Below are 19569 nucleotides of genomic sequence, written 5' to 3'. Positions count from 1 at the left end.
TCTAGATTATCGAATGGGACGAAAAACTGATAGTGAATTGTAACGATCAGGGCCTCCTAATGTCGATTGATCACTCAAATTGCGTCCCGATTCAATTCATCGTCCTCCAGCCGAGTTGACTCCATGGGTCTATTGCTGCCCCGGGCACCTAATGGCCGTTCTGCTGTGAGTCTAGATGATCGAATGGGACGAAAAACTGATAGTGAATTGTAACGTTCAGGGCCTCCTAATGACGATGGATCACTCAAATTGCGTCCCGATTCAATACCTCGTCCTCCAGCAGACTTGTCTCCATGGGTCGATTGCTGCCTCGGGCACCTTATGGCCGTTCTGCTGTGAGTCTAGATTATCGAATGGGACGAAAAACTGATAGTGAATTGTAACGTTCAGGGCCACCTAATGACGATGGATCACTCAAATTGCGTCCCGATTCAATACATCGTCCTCCAGCCGACTTGACTCCATGGGTCTATTGCTGCCTCGGGCACCTTATGGCCGTTCTGCTGTGAGTCTAGATTATCGAATGGGACGAAAAACTGATAGTGAATTGTAACGTTCAGGACCTCCTAATGACGATGGATCACTCAAATTGCGTCCCGATTCAATACATCGTCCTCCAGGCGACTTGACTCCATGGGTCTATTGCTGCCTCGGGCACCTTATGGCCGTTCTGCTGTGAGTCTAGATGATCGAATGGGACGAAAAACTGATAGTGAATTGTAACGTTCAGGGCCTCCTAATGACGATGGATCACTCAAATTGCGTCCCGATTCAATACCTCGTCCTCCAGCAGACTTGTCTCCATGGGTCGATTGCTGCCTCGGGCACCTATTGGCCGTTCTGCTGTGAGTCAAAGATTTTCGAATCGAACGAAAAACTGATAGTGAATTGTAACATTCAGGGCCACCTAATGACAATGGACCACGCAAATTGCGTCCCGATTTAATGCATCGTCGTCCAGCCGAGTTGACTCCATGGGTCTATTGCTGCCTCGGGCACCTTATGGCCGTTCTGCTGTGAGTCAAAGATTCTCGAATCGGACGAAAAACTGATAGTGAATTGTAACTTTCAGGGCCACCTAATGACGATGGATCACTCAAATTGCGTCCCGATTCAATACATTGTCCTCCAGCAGACTGTCTCCATGGGTCTATTGCAGCCTCGGGCACCTTATGGCCGTTCTGCTGTGAGTCTAGATTATCGAATGGGACGAAAAACTGATAGTGAATTGTAACGTTCAGGGCCTCCTAATGTCGATGGATCACTCAAATTGCGTCCCGATTCAATTCATCGTCCTCCAGCCGAGTTGACTCCATGGGTCTATTGCTGCCCCGGGCACCTAATGGCCGTTCTGCTGTGAGTCTAGATTATCGAATGGGACGAAAAACTGATAGTGAATTGTAACGTTCAGGGCCTCCTAATGACGATGGATCACTCAAATTGCGTCCCGATTCAATACCTCGTCCTCCAGCAGACTTGTCTCCATGGGTCGATTGCTGCCTCGGGCACCTAATGGCCGTTCTGCTGTGAGTCAAAGATTTTCGAATCGGACGAAAACTGATAGTGATTTGTAACATTCAGGGCCACCTAATGACGATGAACCACACAAATTGCGTCCCGATTCAGTACATCGTCCACTAGCCGACTTGACTCCATGGGACTATTGCTGCCTCGGGCACCTTATGGCCGTTCTGCTGTGAGTCTAGATTATCGAATGGGACAAAAAACTGATAGTGAATTGTAACCTTCAAGGCCTCCTAATGACGATGGATCACTCAAATTGCGTCCCGATTCAATACATCGTCCTCCAGCAGACTTGTCTCCATGGGTCTATTGCTGCCTCGGGCACCTTATGGCCGTTCTGCTGTGAGTCTAGATTATCGAATGGGACGAAAAACTGATAGTGAATTGTAACGTTCAGGGCCACCTAATGACGATGGATCACTCAAATTGCGTCCCGATTCAATACATCGTGTTCCAGCCGACTTGACTCCATGGGTCTATTGCTGCCTCGGGCACCTTATGGCCGTTCTGCTGTGAGTCTAGATGATCGAATGGGACGAAAAACTGATAGTGAATTGTAACGTTCAGGGCCTCCTAATGACGATGGATCACTCAAATTGCGTCCCGATTCAATACCTCGTCCTCCAGCAGACTTGTCTCCATGAGTCGATTGCTGCCTCGGGCACCTAATGGCCGTTCTGCTGTGAGTCAAAGATTTTCGAATCGGACGAAAACTGATAGTGATTTGTAACATTCAGGGCCACCTAATGACGATGGACCACACAAATAGCGTCCCGATTCAGTACATCGTCCACTAGCCGACTTGACTCCATGGGACTATTGCTGCCTCGGGCACCTTATGGCCGTTCTGCTGTGAGTCTAGATGATAGAATGGGATGAAAAACTGATAGTGAATTGTAACGATCAGGGCCACCTAATGACGATGGATCACTCAAATTGCGTCCCGATTCAATACATCGTCCTCCAGCAGACTTGTCTCCATGGGTCTATTGCTGCCTCGGGCACCTTATGGCAGGCCTGCTGTGACTCAAAGATTTTCGAATCGGACGAGAAACTGATAGTGGATTGTAACGTTCAGGGCCTCCTAATGACGATGGTACACTCAAATTGCGTCCCGATTCAATACATCGTCCTCCAGCAGACTTGTCTCCATGCGTCTATTGCTGCCTCGGGCACCTTATGGCCGTTCTGCTGTGAGTCAAAGATTTTCAAATCGGACGAAAAACTGATAATGAATTGTAACGTTCAGGGCCACCTAATGACGATGGATCACTCAAATTGCGTCCCGATTCAATACATCGTCCTCCAGCCGACTTGACTCCATGGGTCTATTGCAGCCTCGGGCACCTTATGGCCGTTCTGCTGTGAGTCTAGATTATCGAATGGGACGAAAAACTGATAGTGAATTGTAACGTTCAGGGCCTCCTAATGTCGATGGATCACTCAAATTGCGTCCCGATTCAATTCATCGTCCTCCAGCCGAGTTGACTCCATGGGTCTATTGCTGCCCCGGGCATCTAATGGCCGTTCTGCTGTGAGTCTAGATGATCGAATGGGACGAAATACTGATAGTGAATTGTAACGTTCAGGGCCTCCTAATGACGATGGATCACTCAAATTGCGTCCCGATTCAATACCTCGTCCTCCAGCAGACTTGTCTCCATGGGTCGATTGCTGCCTCGGGCACCTATTGGCCGTTCTGCTGTGAGTCAAAGATTTTCGAATCGAACGAAAAACTGATAGTGAATTGTAACATTCAGGGCCACCTAATGACGATGGACCACGCAAATTGCGTCCCGATTTAATACATCGTCGTCCAGCCGAGTTGACTCCATGGGTCTATTGCTGCCTCGGGCACCTTATGGCCGTTCTGCTGTGAGTCTAGATTATCGAATGGGACAAAAAACTGATAGTGAATTGTAACCTTCAAGGCCTCCTAATGACGATGAATCACTCAAATTGCGTCCCGATTCAATACATCGTCCTCCAGCAGACTTGTCTCCATGGGTCTATTGCTGCCTCGGGCACCTTATGGCCGTTCTGCTGTGAGTCTAGATTATCGAATGGGACGAAAAACTGATAGTGAATTGTAACGTTCAGGGCCACCTAATGACGATGGATCACTCAAATTGCGTCCCGATTCAATACATCGTCCTCCAGCCGACTTGACTCCATGGGTCTATTGCTGCCTCGGGCACCTTATGGCCGTTCTGCTGTGAGTCTAGATTATCGAATGGGACGAAAAACTGATAGTGAATTGTAACGTTCAGGACCTCCTAATGACGATGGATCACTCAAATTGCGTCCCGATTCAATACATCGTCCTCCAGGCTACTTGACATCATGGGTCTATTGCTGCCTCAGGCACCTTATGGCCGTTCTGCTGTGACTCTAGATGATCGAATGGGACGAAAAACTGATAGTGAATTGTAACGTTCAGGGCCTCCTAATGACGATGGATCACTCAAATTGCGTCCCGATTCAATACCTCGTCCTCCAGCAGACTTGTCTCCATGGGTCGATTGCTGCCTCGGGCACCTATTGGCCGTTCTGCTGTGAGTCAAAGATTTTCGAATCGAACGAAAAACTGATAGTGAATTGTAACATTCAGGGCCACCTAACGACGATGGACCACGCAAATTGCGTCCCGATTTAATACATCGTCGTCCAGCCGAGTTGACTCCTTGGGTCTATTGCTGCCTCGGGCACCTTATGGCCGTTCTGCTGTGAGTCAAAGATTCTCGAATCGGACGAAAAACTGATAGTGAATTGTAACTTTCAGGGCCACCTAATGACGATGGATCACTCAAATTGCGTCCCGATTCAATACATTGTCCTCCAGCAGACTGTCTCCATGGGTCTATTGCAGCCTCGGGCACCTTATGGCCGTTCTGCTGTGAGTCTAGATTATCGAATGGGACGAAAAACTGATAGTGAATTGTAACGATCAGGGCCTCCTAATGTCGATTGATCACTCAAATTGCGTCCCGATTCAATTCATCGTCCTCCAGCCGAGTTGACTCCATGGGTCTATTGCTGCCCCGGGCACCTAATGGCCGTTCTGCTGTGAGTCTAGATGATCGAATGGGACGAAAAACTGATAGTGAATTGTAACGTTCAGGGCCTCCTAATGACGATGGATCACTCAAATTGCGTCCCGATTCAATACCTCGTCCTCCAGCAGACTTGTCTCCATGGGTCGATTGCTGCCTCGGGCACCTTATGGCCGTTCTGCTGTGAGTCTAGATTATCGAATGGGACGAAAAACTGATAGTGAATTGTAACGTTCAGGGCCACCTAATGACGATGGATCACTCAAATTGCGTCCCGATTCAATACATCGTCCTCCAGCCAACTTGACTCCATGGGTCTATTGCTGCCTCGGGCACCTTATGGCCGTTCTGCTGTGAGTCTAGATTATCGAATGGGACGAAAAACTGATAGTGAATTGTAACGTTCAGGACCTCCTAATGACGATGGATCACTCAAATTGCGTCCCGATGCAATACATCGTCCTCCAGGCGACTTGACTCCATGGGTCTATTGCTGCCTCGGGCACCTTATGGCCGTTCTGCTGTGAGTCTAGATGATCGAATGGGACGAAAAACTGATAGTGAATTGTAACGTTCAGGGCCTCCTAATGACGATGGATCACTCAAATTGCGTCCCGATTCAATACCTCGTCCTCCAGCAGACTTGTCTCCATGGGTCGATTGCTGCCTCGGGCACCTATTGGCCGTTCTGCTGTGAGTCAAAGATTTTCGAATCGAACGAAAAACTGATAGTGAATTGTAACATTCAGGGCCACCTAATGACGATGGACCACGCAAATTGCGTCCCGATTTAATACATCGTCGTCCAGCCGAGTTGACTCCATGGGTCTATTGCTGCCTCGGGCACCTTATGGCCGTTCTGCTGTGAGTCAAAGATTCTCGAATCGGACGAAAAACTGATAGTGAATTGTAACTTTCAGGGCCACCTAATGACGATGGATCACTCAAATTGCGTCCCGATTCAATACATTGTCCTCCAGCAGACTGTCTCCATGGGTCTATTGCAGCCTCGGGCACCTTATGGCCGTTCTGCTGTGAGTCTAGATTATCGAATGGGACGAAAAACTGATAGTGAATTGTAACGTTCAGGGCCTCCTAATGTCGATGGATCACTCAAATTGCGTCCCGATTCAATTCATCGTCCTCCAGCCGAGTTGACTCCATGGGTCTATTGCTGCCCCGGGCACCTAATGGCCGTTCTGCTGTGAGTCTAGATGATCGAATGGGACGAAAAACTGATAGTGAATTGTAACGTTCAGGGCCTCCTAATGACGATGGATCACTCAAATTGCGTCCCGATTCAATACCTCGTCCTCCAGCAGACTTGTCTCCATGGGTCGATTGCTGCCTCGGGCACCTAATGGCCGTTCTGCTGTGAGTCAAAGATTTTCGAATCGGACGAAAACTGATAGTGATTTGTAACATTCAGGGCCACCTAATGACGATGAACCACACAAATTGCGTCCCGATTCAGTACATCGTCCACTAGCCGACTTGACTCCATGGGACTATTGCTGCCTCGGGCACCTTATGGCCGTTCTGCTGTGAGTCTAGATTATCGAATGGGACAAAAAACTGATAGTGAATTGTAACCTTCAAGGCCTCCTAATGACGATGGATCACTCAAATTGCGTCCCGATTCAATACATCGTCCTCCAGCAGACTTGTCTCCATGGGTCTATTGCTGCCTCGGGCACCTTATGGCCGTTCTGCTGTGAGTCTAGATTATCGAATGGGACGAAAAACTGATAGTGAATTGTAACGTTCAGGGCCACCTAATGACGATGGATCACTCAAATTGCGTCCCGATTCAATACATCGTGTTCCAGCCGACTTGACTCCATGGGTCTATTGCTGCCTCGGGCACCTTATGGCCGTTCTGCTGTGAGTCTAGATGATCGAATGGGACGAAAAACTGATAGTGAATTGTAACGTTCAGGGCCTCCTAATGACGATGGATCACTCAAATTGCGTCCCGATTCAATACCTCGTCCTCCAGCAGACTTGTCTCCATGAGTCGATTGCTGCCTCGGGCACCTAATGGCCGTTCTGCTGTGAGTCAAAGATTTTCGAATCGGACGAAAACTGATAGTGATTTGTAACATTCAGGGCCACCTAATGACGATGGACCACACAAATAGCGTCCCGATTCAGTACATCGTCCACTAGCCGACTTGACTCCATGGGACTATTGCTGCCTCGGGCACCTTATGGCCGTTCTGCTGTGAGTCTAGATGATAGAATGGGATGAAAAACTGATAGTGAATTGTAACGATCAGGGCCACCTAATGACGATGGATCACTCAAATTGCGTCCCGATTCAATACATCGTCCTCCAGCAGACTTGTCTCCATGGGTCTATTGCTGCCTCGGGCACCTTATGGCAGGCCTGCTGTGACTCAAAGATTTTCGAATCGGACGAGAAACTGATAGTGGATTGTAACGTTCAGGGCCTCCTAATGACGATGGTACACTCAAATTGCGTCCCGATTCAATACATCGTCCTCCAGCAGACTTGTCTCCATGCGTCTATTGCTGCCTCGGGCACCTTATGGCCGTTCTGCTGTGAGTCAAAGATTTTCGAATCGGACGAAAAACTGATAATGAATTGTAACGTTCAGGGCCACCTAATGACGATGGATCACTCAAATTGCGTCCCGATTCAATACATCGTCCTCCAGCCGACTTGACTCCATGGGTCTATTGCAGCCTCGGGCACCTTATGGCCGTTCTGCTGTGAGTCTAGATTATCGAATGGGACGAAAAACTGATAGTGAATTGTAACGTTCAGGGCCTCCTAATGTCGATGGATCACTCAAATTGCGTCCCGATTCAATTCATCGTCCTCCAGCCGAGTTGACTCCATGGGTCTATTGCTGCCCCGGGCACCTAATGGCCGTTCTGCTGTGAGTCTAGATGATCGAATGGGACGAAAAACTGATAGTGAATTGTAACGTTCAGGGCCTCCTAATGACGATGGATCACTCAAATTGCGTCCCGATTCAATACCTCGTCCTCCAGCAGACTTGTCTCCATGGGTCGATTGCTGCCTCGGGCACCTAATGGCCGTTCTGCTGTGAGTCAAAGATTTTCGAATCGGACGAAAACTGATAGTGATTTGTAACATTCAGGGCCACCTAATGACGATGAACCACACAAATTGCGTCCCGATTCAGTACATCGTCCACTAGCCGACTTGACTCCATGGGACTATTGCTGCCTCGGGCACCTTATGGCCGTTCTGCTGTGAGTCTAGATTATCGAATGGGACAAAAAACTGATAGTGAATTGTAACCTTCAAGGCCTCCTAATGACGATGGAACACTCAAATTGCGTCCCGATTCAATACATCGTCCTCCAGCAGACTTGTCTCCATGCGTCTATTGCTGCCTCGGGCACCTTATGGCCGTTCTGCTGTGAGTCAAAGATTTTCGAATCGGACGAAAAACTGATAGTGAATTGTAACGTTCAGGGCCACCTAATGACGATGGATCACTCAAATTGCGTCCCGATTCAATACATCGTCCCCAGCCGACTTGTCTCCATGGGTCTATTGCTGCCTCGGGCACCTTATGGCCGTTCTGCTGTGAGTCTAGATTATCGAATGGGACGAAAAACTGATAGTGAATTGTAACGTTCAGTGCCACCTAATGACGATGGATCACTCAAATTGAGTCCCGATTCAATACATCGTCCTCCAGCAGACTTGTCTCCATGGGTCGATTGCTGCCTCGGGCCCCTTATGGCCGTTCTGCTGTGAGTCAAAGATTTTCGAATCGGACGAAAAACTGATAGTGATTTGTAACATTCAGGGCCACCTAATGACGATGGATCACTCAAATTGCGTCCCGATTCATTACATCGTCCTCCAGCAGACTTGACTTCATGGGTCTATTGCTGCCTCGGGCACCTTATGGCCGTTCTGCTGTGAGTCAAAGATTTTCGAATCGGACGAAAAACTGATAGTGAATTGTATCTTTCAGGGCCACCTAATGACGATGGATCACTCAAATTGCGTCCCGATTCAATACATTGTCCTCCAGCAGACTGTCTCCGTGGGTCTATTGCAGCCTCGGGCACCTTATGGCCGTTCAGCTGTGACTCAAAGATTTTCGAATCGGACGAAAAACTGATAGTGAATTGTAACGTTCAGGCCCACCTAATGACGATGGCACACTCAAATTGCGTCCCGATTCAATACATCGTCCTCCAGCCGACTTGACTCCATGGGTCTATTGCTGCCTCGGGCACATTATGGCCGTTCTGCTGTGAGTCTAGATTATCGAATGGGACAAAAAACTGATTGTGAATTGTAACCTTCAGGGCCTCTTAATGACGATGGATCACTCAAATTGCGTTCCGATTCAATACATCGTCCTCCAGGCGACTTGACTCCATGGGTCGATTGCTGCCTCGGGCACCTTATGGCCGTTCTGCTGTGAGTCAAAGATTTTCGAATCGGACGAAAAACTGATAGTGAATTGTAACATTCAGGGCCACCTAATGACGATGGACCACGCAAATTGCGTCCCGATTCAATACATCGTCCTCCAGCCGAGTTGACTCTATGGGTCTATTGCTGCCTCGGGCACCTTTTGGCCGTTCTGCTGTGAATCTAGATTATCGAATGGGACGAAAAACTGATAGTGAATTGTAACGTTCAGGGCCACCTAATGACGATGGATCACTCAAATTGCGTCCCGATTCAATACATCGTCCCCAGCCGACTTGTCTCCATGGGTCTATTTCTGCCTCGGGCATCTTATGGCCGTTCTGCTGTGAGTCTAGATTATCGAATGGGACGAAAAACTGATAGTGAATTGTAACGTTCAGGGCCACCTAATGACGATGGATCACTCAAATTGCGTCCCGATTCAATACATCGTCCGCCAGCAGACTTGTCTCCATGGGTCGATTGCTGCCTCGGGCCCCTTATGGCCGTTCTGCTGTGAGTCAAAGATTTTCGAATCGGACGAAAAACTGATAGTGATTTGTAACATTCAGGGCCACCTAATGACGATGGATCACTCAAATTGCGTCCCGATTCAATACATTGTCCTCCAGCAGACTGTCTCCATGGGTCTATTGCAGCCTCGGGCACCTTATGGCCGTTCAGCTGTGACTCAAAGATTTTCGAATCGGACGAAAAACTGATAGTGAATTGTAACGTTCAGGCCCACCTAATGACGATGGATCACTCAAATTGCGTCCTGATTCAATACATCGTCCTCCAGCAGACTTGACTTCATGGGTCTATTGCTGCCTCGGGCACCTTATGGCCGTTCTTCTGTGAGTCAAAGATTTTCGAATCGGACGAAAAACTGATAGTGAATTGTAACTTTCAGGGCCACCTAATGACGATGGATCACTCAAATTGCGTCCCGATTCAATACATCGTCCTCCAGCAGACTTGACTTCATGGGTCTATTGCTGCCTCGGGCACCATATGGCCATTCTGCTGTGAGTCAAAGATTTTCGAATCGGACGAAAAACTGAAAGTGAATTGTAACTTTCAGGGCCACCTAATGACGATGGATCACTGAAATTGCGTCCCGATTCAATACATTGTCCTCCAGCAGACTGTCTCCATGGGTCTATTGCAGCCTCGGGCACCTTATGGCCGTTCAGCTGTGACTCAAAGATTTTCGAATCGGACGAAAAACTGATAGTGAATTGTAACGTTCAGGGCCTCCTAATGACGATGGAACACTCAAATTGCGTCCCGATTCAATACATCGTCCTCCAACCGACTTGTCTCCATGGGTCCATTGCTGCCTCGGGCACCTTATGGCTGTTCTGCTGTGAGTCTAGATTATCGAATGGGACGAAAAACTGATAGTGAATTGTAACGTTCAGGGCCACCTAATGACGATGGATCACTCAAATTGCGTCCCGATTCAATACATCGTCCTCCAGCCGACTTGACTCCATGGTTCTATTGCTGCCTCGGGCACCTTATGGCCGTTCTGCTGTGAGTCTAGATTATCGAATGGGACGAAAAACTGATAGTGAATTGTAACGTTCAGGGCCTGCTAATGACGATGGATCACTCAAATTGCGTCCCGATTCAATACATCGTCCTCCAGCCGACTTGACTCCATGGGTCTATTGCTGCCTCGGGCACCTTATGGCCGTTCTGCTGTGAGTCTAGATTATCGAATGGGACGAAAAACTGATAGTGAATTGTAACGTTCAGGGTCTCCTAATGACGATGGATCACTCAAATTGCGTCCCGATTCAATACATCGTCCTCCAGCAGACTTGTCTCCATGGGTCGATTGCTGCCTCGGGCACCTTATGGCCGTTCTGCTGTGAGTCAAAGATTTTCGAATCGGACGAAAAACTGATAGTGATTTGTAACATTCAGTGCCACCTAATGACGATGGATCACTCAAATTGCGTCCCGATTCAATACATCGTCCTCCAGCAGACTTGACTTCATGGGTCTATTGCTGCCTCGGGCACCTTATGGCCGTTCTGCTGTGAGTCAAAGATTTTCGAATCGGACGAAAAACTGATACTGAATTGTAACTTTCAGTGCCACCTAATGACGATGGATCACTCAAATTGCGTCCCGATTCAATACATTGTCCTCCAGCAGACTGTCTCCATGGGTCTATTGCAGCCTCGGGCACCTTATGGCTGTTCAGCTGTGAGTCTACATGATCGAATGGGACGAAAAACTGATAGTGAATTGTAACGTTCAGGGACACCTAATGACGATGGAACACTCAAATTGCGTCCCGATTCAATACATCGTCCTCCAGCAGACTTGTCTCCATGCGTCTATTGCTGCCTCGGGCACCTTATGGCCGTTCTGCTGTGAGTCAAAGATTTTCGAATCGGACGAAAAACTGATAGTGAATTGTAACATTCAGGGCCACCTAATGACGATGGACCACGCAAATTGCGTCCCGATTCAATACATCGTCCTCCAGCCGAGTTGAATCCATGGGTCTACTGCTGCCTCGGGCACCTTATGGCCGTTCTGCTGTGAATCTAGATTATCGAATGGGACGAAAAACTGATAGTGAATTGTAACGTTCAGGGCCACCTAATGACGATGGATCACTGAAATTGCGTCCCGATTCAATACATCGTCCCCAGCCGACTTGTCTCCATGGGTCTATTGCTGCCTCGGGCACCTTATGGCCGTTCTGCTGTGAGTCTAGATTATCGAAAGGGACGAAAAACTGATAGTGAATTGTAACGTTCAGGCCCACCTAATGACGATGGATCACTCAAATTGCGTCCTGATTCAATACATCGTCCTCCAGCAGACTTGACTTCATGGGTCTATTGCTGCCTCGGGCACCTTATGGCCGTTCTTCTGTGAGTCAAAGATTTTCGAATCGGACGAAAAACTGATAGTGAATTGTAACTTTCAGGGCCACATAATGACGATGGATCACTCAAATTGCGTCCCGATTCAATACATCGTCCTCCAGCAGACTTGACTTCATGGGTCTATTGCTACCTCGGGCACCTTATGGCCGTTCTGCTGTGAGTCAAAGATTTTCGAATCGGACGAAAAACTGAAAGTGAATTGTAACTTTCAGGGCCACCTAATGACGATGGATCACTGAAATTGCGTCCCGATTCAATACATCGTCCTCCAGCAGACTTGACTTCATGGGTCTATTGCTGCCTCGGGCACCTTATGGCCGTTCTGCTGTGAGTCAAAGATTTTCGAATCGGACGAAAAACTGATACTGAATTGTAACTTTCAGGGCCACCTAATGACGATGGATCACTCAAATTGCGTCCCGATTCAATACATCGTCCTCCAGCAGACTTGACTTCATGGGTCTATTGCTGCCTCGGGCACCTTATGGCCGTTCTGCTGTGAGTCAAAGATTTTCGAATCGGACGAAAAACTGAAAGTGAATTGTAACTTTCAGGGCCACCTAATGACGATGGATCACTCAAATTGCGTCCCGATTCAATACATCGTCCTCCAGCCGAGTTGACTCCATGGGTCTATTGCAGCCTCGGGCACCTTATGGCCGTTCAGCTGTGACTCAAAGATTTTCGAATCGGACGAAAAACTGATAGTGAATTGTAACGTTCAGGCCCACCTAATGACGATGGATCACTCAAATTGCGTCCTGATTCAATACATCGTCCTCCAGCAGACTTGTCTCCATGCGTCTATTGCTGCCTCGGGCACCTTATGGCCGTTCTGCTGTGAGTCAAAGATTTTCGAATCGGACGAAAAACTGATAGTGAATTGTAACATTCAGGGCCACCTAATGACGATGGACCACGCAAATTGCGTCCCGATTCAATACATCGTCCTCCAGCCGAGTTGAATCCATGGGTCTACTGCTGCCTCGGGCACCTTATGGCCGTTCTGCTGTGAATCTAGATTATCGAATGGGACGAAAAACTGATAGTGAATTGTAACGTTCAGGGCCACCTAATGACGATGGATCACTGAAATTGCGTCCCGATTCAATACATCGTCCCCAGCCGACTTGTCTCCATGGGTCTATCTGCCTCGGGCACCTTATGGCCGTTCTGCTGTGAGTCTAGATTATCGAAAGGGACGAAAAACTGATAGTGAATTGTAACGTTCAGGCCCACCTAATGACGATGGATCACTCAAATTGCGTCCTGATTCAATACATCGTCCTCCAGCAGACTTGACTTCATGGGTCTATTGCTGCCTCGGGCACCTTATGGCCGTTCTTCTGTGAGTCAAAGATTTTCGAATCGGACGAAAAACTGATAGTGAATTGTAACTTTCAGGGCCACATAATGACGATGGATCACTCAAATTGCGTCCCGATTCAATACATCGTCCTCCAGCAGACTTGACTTCATGGGTCTATTGCTACCTCGGGCACCTTATGGCCGTTCTGCTGTGAGTCAAAGATTTTCGAATCGGACGAAAAACTGAAAGTGAATTGTAACTTTCAGGGCCACCTAATGACGATGGATCACTGAAATTGCGTCCCGATTCAATACATCGTCCTCCAGCAGACTTGACTTCATGGGTCTATTGCTGCCTCGGGCACCTTATGGCCGTTCTTGTGTGAGTCAAAGATTTTCGAATCGGACGAAAAACTGATAGTGAATTGTAACTTTCAGGGCCACCTAATGACGATGGATCACTCAAATTGCGTCCCGATTCAATACATCGTCCTCCAGCAGACTTGACTTCATGGGTCTATTGCTGCCTCGGGCACCTTATGGCCGTTCTGCTGTGAGTCAAAGATTTTCGAATCGGACGAAAAACTGAAAGTGAATTGTAACTTTCAGGGCCACCTAATGACGATGGATCACTCAAATTGCGTCCCGATTCAATACATCGTCCTCCAGCCGAGTTGACTCCATGGGTCTATTGCAGCCTCGGGCACCTTATGGCCATTCAGCTGTGACTCAAAGATTTTCGAATCGGACGAAAAACTGATAGTGAATTGTAACGTTCAGGCCCACCTAATGACGATGGATCACTCAAATTGCGTCCTGATTCAATACATCGTCCTCCAGCAGACTTGACTTCATGGGTCTATTGCTGCCTCGGGCACCTTATGGCCGTTCTTCTGTGAGTCAAAGATTTTCGAATCGGACGAAAAACTGATAGTGAATTGTAACTTTCAGGGCCACCTAATGACGATGGATCACTCAAATTGCGTCCCGATTCAATACATCGTCCTCCAGCAGACTTGACTTCATGGGTCTATTGCTGCCTCGGGCACCTTATGGCCGTTCTGCTGTGCGTCAAAGATTTTCGAATCGGACGAAAAACTGAAAGTGAATTGTAACTTTCAGGGCCACCTAATGACGATGGATCACTGAAATTGCGTCCCGATTCAATACATTGTCCTCCAGCAGACTGTCTCCATGGGTCTATTGCAGCCTCGGGCACCTTATGGCCGTTCAGCTATGACTCAAAGATTTTCGAATCGGACGAAAAACTGATAGTGAATTGTAACGTTCAGGGCCTCCTAATGACGATGGAACACTCAAATTGCGTCCCGATTCAATACATCGTCCTCCAACCGACTTGTCTCCATGGGTCTATTGCTGCCTCGGGCACCTTATGGCTGTTCTGCTGTGAGTCTAGATTATCGAATGGGACGAAAAACTGATAGTGAATTGTAACGTTCAGGGCCACCTAATGACGATGGATCACTCAAATTGCGTCCCGATTCAATACATCGTCCTCCAGCCGACTTGACACCATGGTTCTATTGCTGCCTCGGGCACCTTATGGCCGCTCTGCTGTGAGTCTAGATTATCGAATGGGACGAAAAACTGTTAGTGAATTGTAACGCTCAGGGCCTGCTAATGACGATGGATCACTCAAATTGCGTCCCGATTCAATACATCGTCCTCCAGCCGACTTGACTCCATGGGTCTATTGCTGCCTCGGGCACCTTATGGCCGTTCTGCTGTGAGTCTAGATTATCGAATGGGACGAAAAACTGATAGTGAATTGTAACGTTCAGGGTCTCCTAATGACGATGGATCACTCAAATTGCGTCCCGATTCAATACATCGTCCTCCAGCAGACTTGTCTCCATGGGTCGATTGCTGCCTCGGGCACCTTATGGCCGTTCTGCTGTGAGTCAAAGATTTTCGAATCGGACGAAAAACTGATAGTGATTTGTAACATTCAGTGCCACCTAATGACGATGGATCACTCAAATTGCGTCCCGATTCAATACATCGTCCTCCAGCAGACTTGACTTCATGGGTCTATTGTTGCCTCGGGCACCTTATGGCCGTTCTGCTGTGAGTCAAAGATTTTCGAATCGGACGAAAAACTGATACTGAATTGTAACTTTCAGTGCCACATAATGACGATGGATCACTCAAATTGCGTCCCGATTCAATACATTGTCCTCCAGCAGACTGTCTCCATGGGTCTATTGCAGCCTCGGGCACCTTATGGCCGTTCAGCTGTGAGTCTACATGATCGAATGGGACGAAAAACTGATAGTGAATTGTAACGTTCAGGGACACCTAATGACGATGGAACACTCAAATTGCGTCCCGATTCAATACATCGTCCTCCAGCAGACTTGACTTCATGGGTCTATTGCTGCCTCGGGCACCTTATGGCCGTTCTTCTGTGAGTCAAAGATTTTCGAATCGGACGAAAAACTGATAGTGAATTGTAACTTTCAGGGCCACCTAATGACGATGGATCACTCAAATTGCGTCCCGATTCAATACATCGTCCTCCAGCAGACTTGACTTCATGGGTCTATTGCTGCCTCGGGCACCTTATGGCCGTTCTGCTGTGAGTCAAAGATTTTCGAATCGGACGAAAAACTGAAAGTGAATTGTAACTTTCAGGGCCACCTAATGACGATGGATCACTCAAATTGCGTCCCGATTCAATACATCGTCCTCCAGCCGAGTTGACTCCATGGGTCTATTGCTGCCTCGGGCACCTTATGGCCGTTCTGCTGTGAGTCTAGATTATCGAATGGGACGAAAAACTGATAGTGAATTGTAACGTTCAGGGCCACCTAATGACGATGGATCACTCAAATTGCGTCCTGATTCAATACATCGTCCTCCAGCAGACTTGACTTCATGAGTCTATTGCTGCCTCGGGCACCTTATGGCCGTTCTGCTGTGAGTCAAAGATTTTCGAATCGGACGAAAAACTGATAGTGAATTGTAACGTTCAGGGCCACCTAATGACGATGGATCACTCAAATTGCGTCCCGATTCAATACATCGTCCTCCAGCAGACTTGTCTCCATGGGTCTATTGCTGCCTCGGGAACCTTATGGCCGTTCTGCTGTGAGTCAAAGATTTTCGAATCGGAGGAAAAACTGATAGTGAATTGTAACATTCAGGGCCACCTAATGAGGATGGACCACGCAAATTGCGTCCCGATTCAATACATCGTCCTCCAGCCGAGTTGACTCCATGGGTCTATTGCTGCCTCGGGCACCTTATGGCCGTTCTGCTGTGAGTCTAGATTATCGAATGGGACGAAAAACTGATAGTGAATTGTAACGTTCAGGGCCACCTAATGACGATGGATCACTCAAATTGCGTCCTGATTCAATACATCGTCCTCCAGCAGACTTGACTTCATGGGTCTATTGCTGCCTCGGGCACCTTATGGCCGTTCAGCTGTGAGTCAAAGATTTTCAAATCGGACGAAAAACTGATAGTGAATTGTAACTTTCAGGGCAACCTAATGACGATGGATCACTCAAATTGCGTCCCGATTCAATACATCGTCCTCCAGCAGACTTGTCTCCATGGGTCGATTGCTGCCTCGGGCACCTTATGGCCGTTCTGCTGTGAGTCAAAGATTTTCGAATCGGACGAAAAACTGATAGTGATTTGTAACATTCAGGGCCACCTAATGACGATGGATCACTCAAATTGCGTCCCGATTCAATACATCGTCCTCCAGCAGACTTGTCTCCATGGGTCTATTGCTGCCTCGGGCACCTTATGGCAGGCCTGCTGTGACTCAAAGATTTTCGAATCGGACGAAAAACTGATAGTGAAGTGTAACGTTCAGGGCCTCCTAATGTCGATGGAACACTCAAATTGCGTCCCGATTCAATACATCGTCCTCCAGCAGACTTTTCTCCATGCGTCTATTGCTGCCTCGGGCACCTTATGGCCGTTCTGCTGTGAGTCAAAGATTTTCGAATCGGACGAAAAACTGATAGTGAATTGTAACGTTCAGGGCCACCTAATGACGATGGATCACTCAAATTGCGTCCCGATTCAATACATCGTCCTCCAGCCGACTTGACTCCATGGGTCTATTGCTGCCTCGGGCACCTTATGGCCGTTCTGCTGTGAGTCTAGATTATCGAATGGGACGAAAAACTGATAGTGAATTGTAACGTTCAGGGCCTCCTAATGACGATGGATCACTCAAATTTCGTCCCGATTCAATACATCGTCCTCCAGCCGACTTGACTCCATGGGTCTATTGCTGCCTCGGGCACCTTATGGCCGTTCTCCTGTGAGTCAAAGATTTTCGAATGGGACGAAAAACTGATAGTGAATTGTAACGTTCAGGGCCTCCTAATGACGATGGATCACTCAAATTGCGTCCCGATTCAATACATCGTCCTCCAGCAGACTTGTCTCCGTGGGTCGATTGCTGCCTCGGGCACCTAATCGCCGTTCTGCTGTGAGTCAAAGATTTTCGAATCGGACGAAAAACTGATAGTGAATTGTAACGTTCTGGGCCACCTAATGACGATGGACCACGCAAATTGCGTCCCGATTCAATACATCGTCCTCCAGCCGAGTTGACTCCATGGGTCTATTGCTGCCTTGGGCACCTTATGGCCGTTCTGATGTGAATCTAGATTATCGAATGGGACGAAAAACCGATAGTGAATTGTAACGTTCAGGGCCACCTAATGACGATGGATCACTCAAATTGCGTCCCGATTCAATACATCGTCCCCAGCCGACTTGTCTCCATGGGTCTATTGCTGCCTCGGGCACCTTATGGCCGTTCTGCTGTGAGTCTAGATTATCGAATGGGACGAAAAACTGATAGTGAATTGTAAAGTTCAGGACCACCTAATGACGATGGATCACTCAAATTGCGTCCTGATTCAATACATCGTCCTCCAGCAGACTTGACTTCATGGGTCTATTGCTGCCTCGGGCACCTTATGGCCGTTCAGCTGTGAGTCAAAGATTTTCGAATCGGACGAAAAACTGATAGTGAATTGTAACTTTCAGGGCCACCTAATGACGATGGATCACTCAAATTGCGTCCCGATTCAATACATCGTCCTCCAGCAGACTTGTCTCCATGGGTCGATTGCTGCCTCGGGCACCCTATGGCGTTCTGCTGTGAGTCAAAGATTTTCGAATCGGACGAAAAACTGATAGTGATTTGTAACATTCAGGGCCACCTAATGACGATGGATCACTCAAATTGCGTCCCGATTCAATACATCGTCCTCCAGCAGACTTGACTTCATGGGTCTATTGCTGCCTCGGGCACCTTATGGCCGTTCTGCTGTGAGTCAAAGATTTTCGAATCGGACGAAAAACTGATTGTGAATTGTAACTTTCAGTGCCACCTAATGACGATGGATCACTCTAATTGCGTCCCGATTCAATACATTGTCCTCCAGCAGACTGTCTCCATGGGTCTATTGCAGCCTCGGGCACCTTATGGCCGTTCAGCTGTGACTCAAAGATTTTCGAATCGGACGAAAAACTGATAGTGAATTGTAACGTTCAGGGCCTCCTAATGACGATGGAACACTCAAATTGCGTCCCGATTCAATACATCGTCCTCCAACCGACTTGTCTCCATGGGTCTGTTGCTGCCTCGGGCACCTTATGGCCGTTCTGCTGTGAGTCTAGATTATCGAATGGGACGAAAAACTGATAGTGAATTGTAACGTTCAGGGCCACCTAATGACGATGGATCACTCAAATTGCGTCCCGATTCAGTACATCGTCCTCCAGCCGACTTGACTCCATGGGTCTATTGCTGCCTCGGGCACCATATGGCCGTTCTGCTGTGAGTCTAGATTATCGAATGGGACGAAAAACTGATAGTGAATTGTAACGTTCAGGGCCTCCTAATGACGATGGATCACTCAAATTGCGTCCCGATTCAATACATCGTCCTCCAGCCGACTTGACTCCATGGGTCTATTGCTGCCTCGGGCACCTTATGGCCGTTCTGCTGTGAGTCAAGATTATCGAATGGGACGAAAAACTGATAGTGAATTGTAACGTTCAGGGCCTCCTAATGACGATGGATCACTCAAATTGCGTCCCGATTCAATACATCGTCCCCAGCCGACTTGTCTCCATGGGTCTATTGCTGCCTCGGGCACCTTATGGCCGTTCTGCTGTGAGTCTAGATTATCGAATGGGACGAAAAACTGATAGTGAATTGTAACGTTCAGGGCCACCTAATGACGATGGATCACTCAAATTGCGTCCCGATTCAATACATCGTCCTCCAGCAGACTTGTCTCCATGGGTCGATTGCTGCCTCGGGCACCTTATG

The sequence above is a fragment of the Schistocerca cancellata genome, chromosome 3 (assembly GCF_023864275.1).
Source record: "Schistocerca cancellata isolate TAMUIC-IGC-003103 chromosome 3, iqSchCanc2.1, whole genome shotgun sequence".
NCBI classification, from domain to species: Eukaryota; Metazoa; Arthropoda; class Insecta; order Orthoptera; family Acrididae; genus Schistocerca; species Schistocerca cancellata.
Note: the sequence above shows the minus strand (reverse complement) of the source record.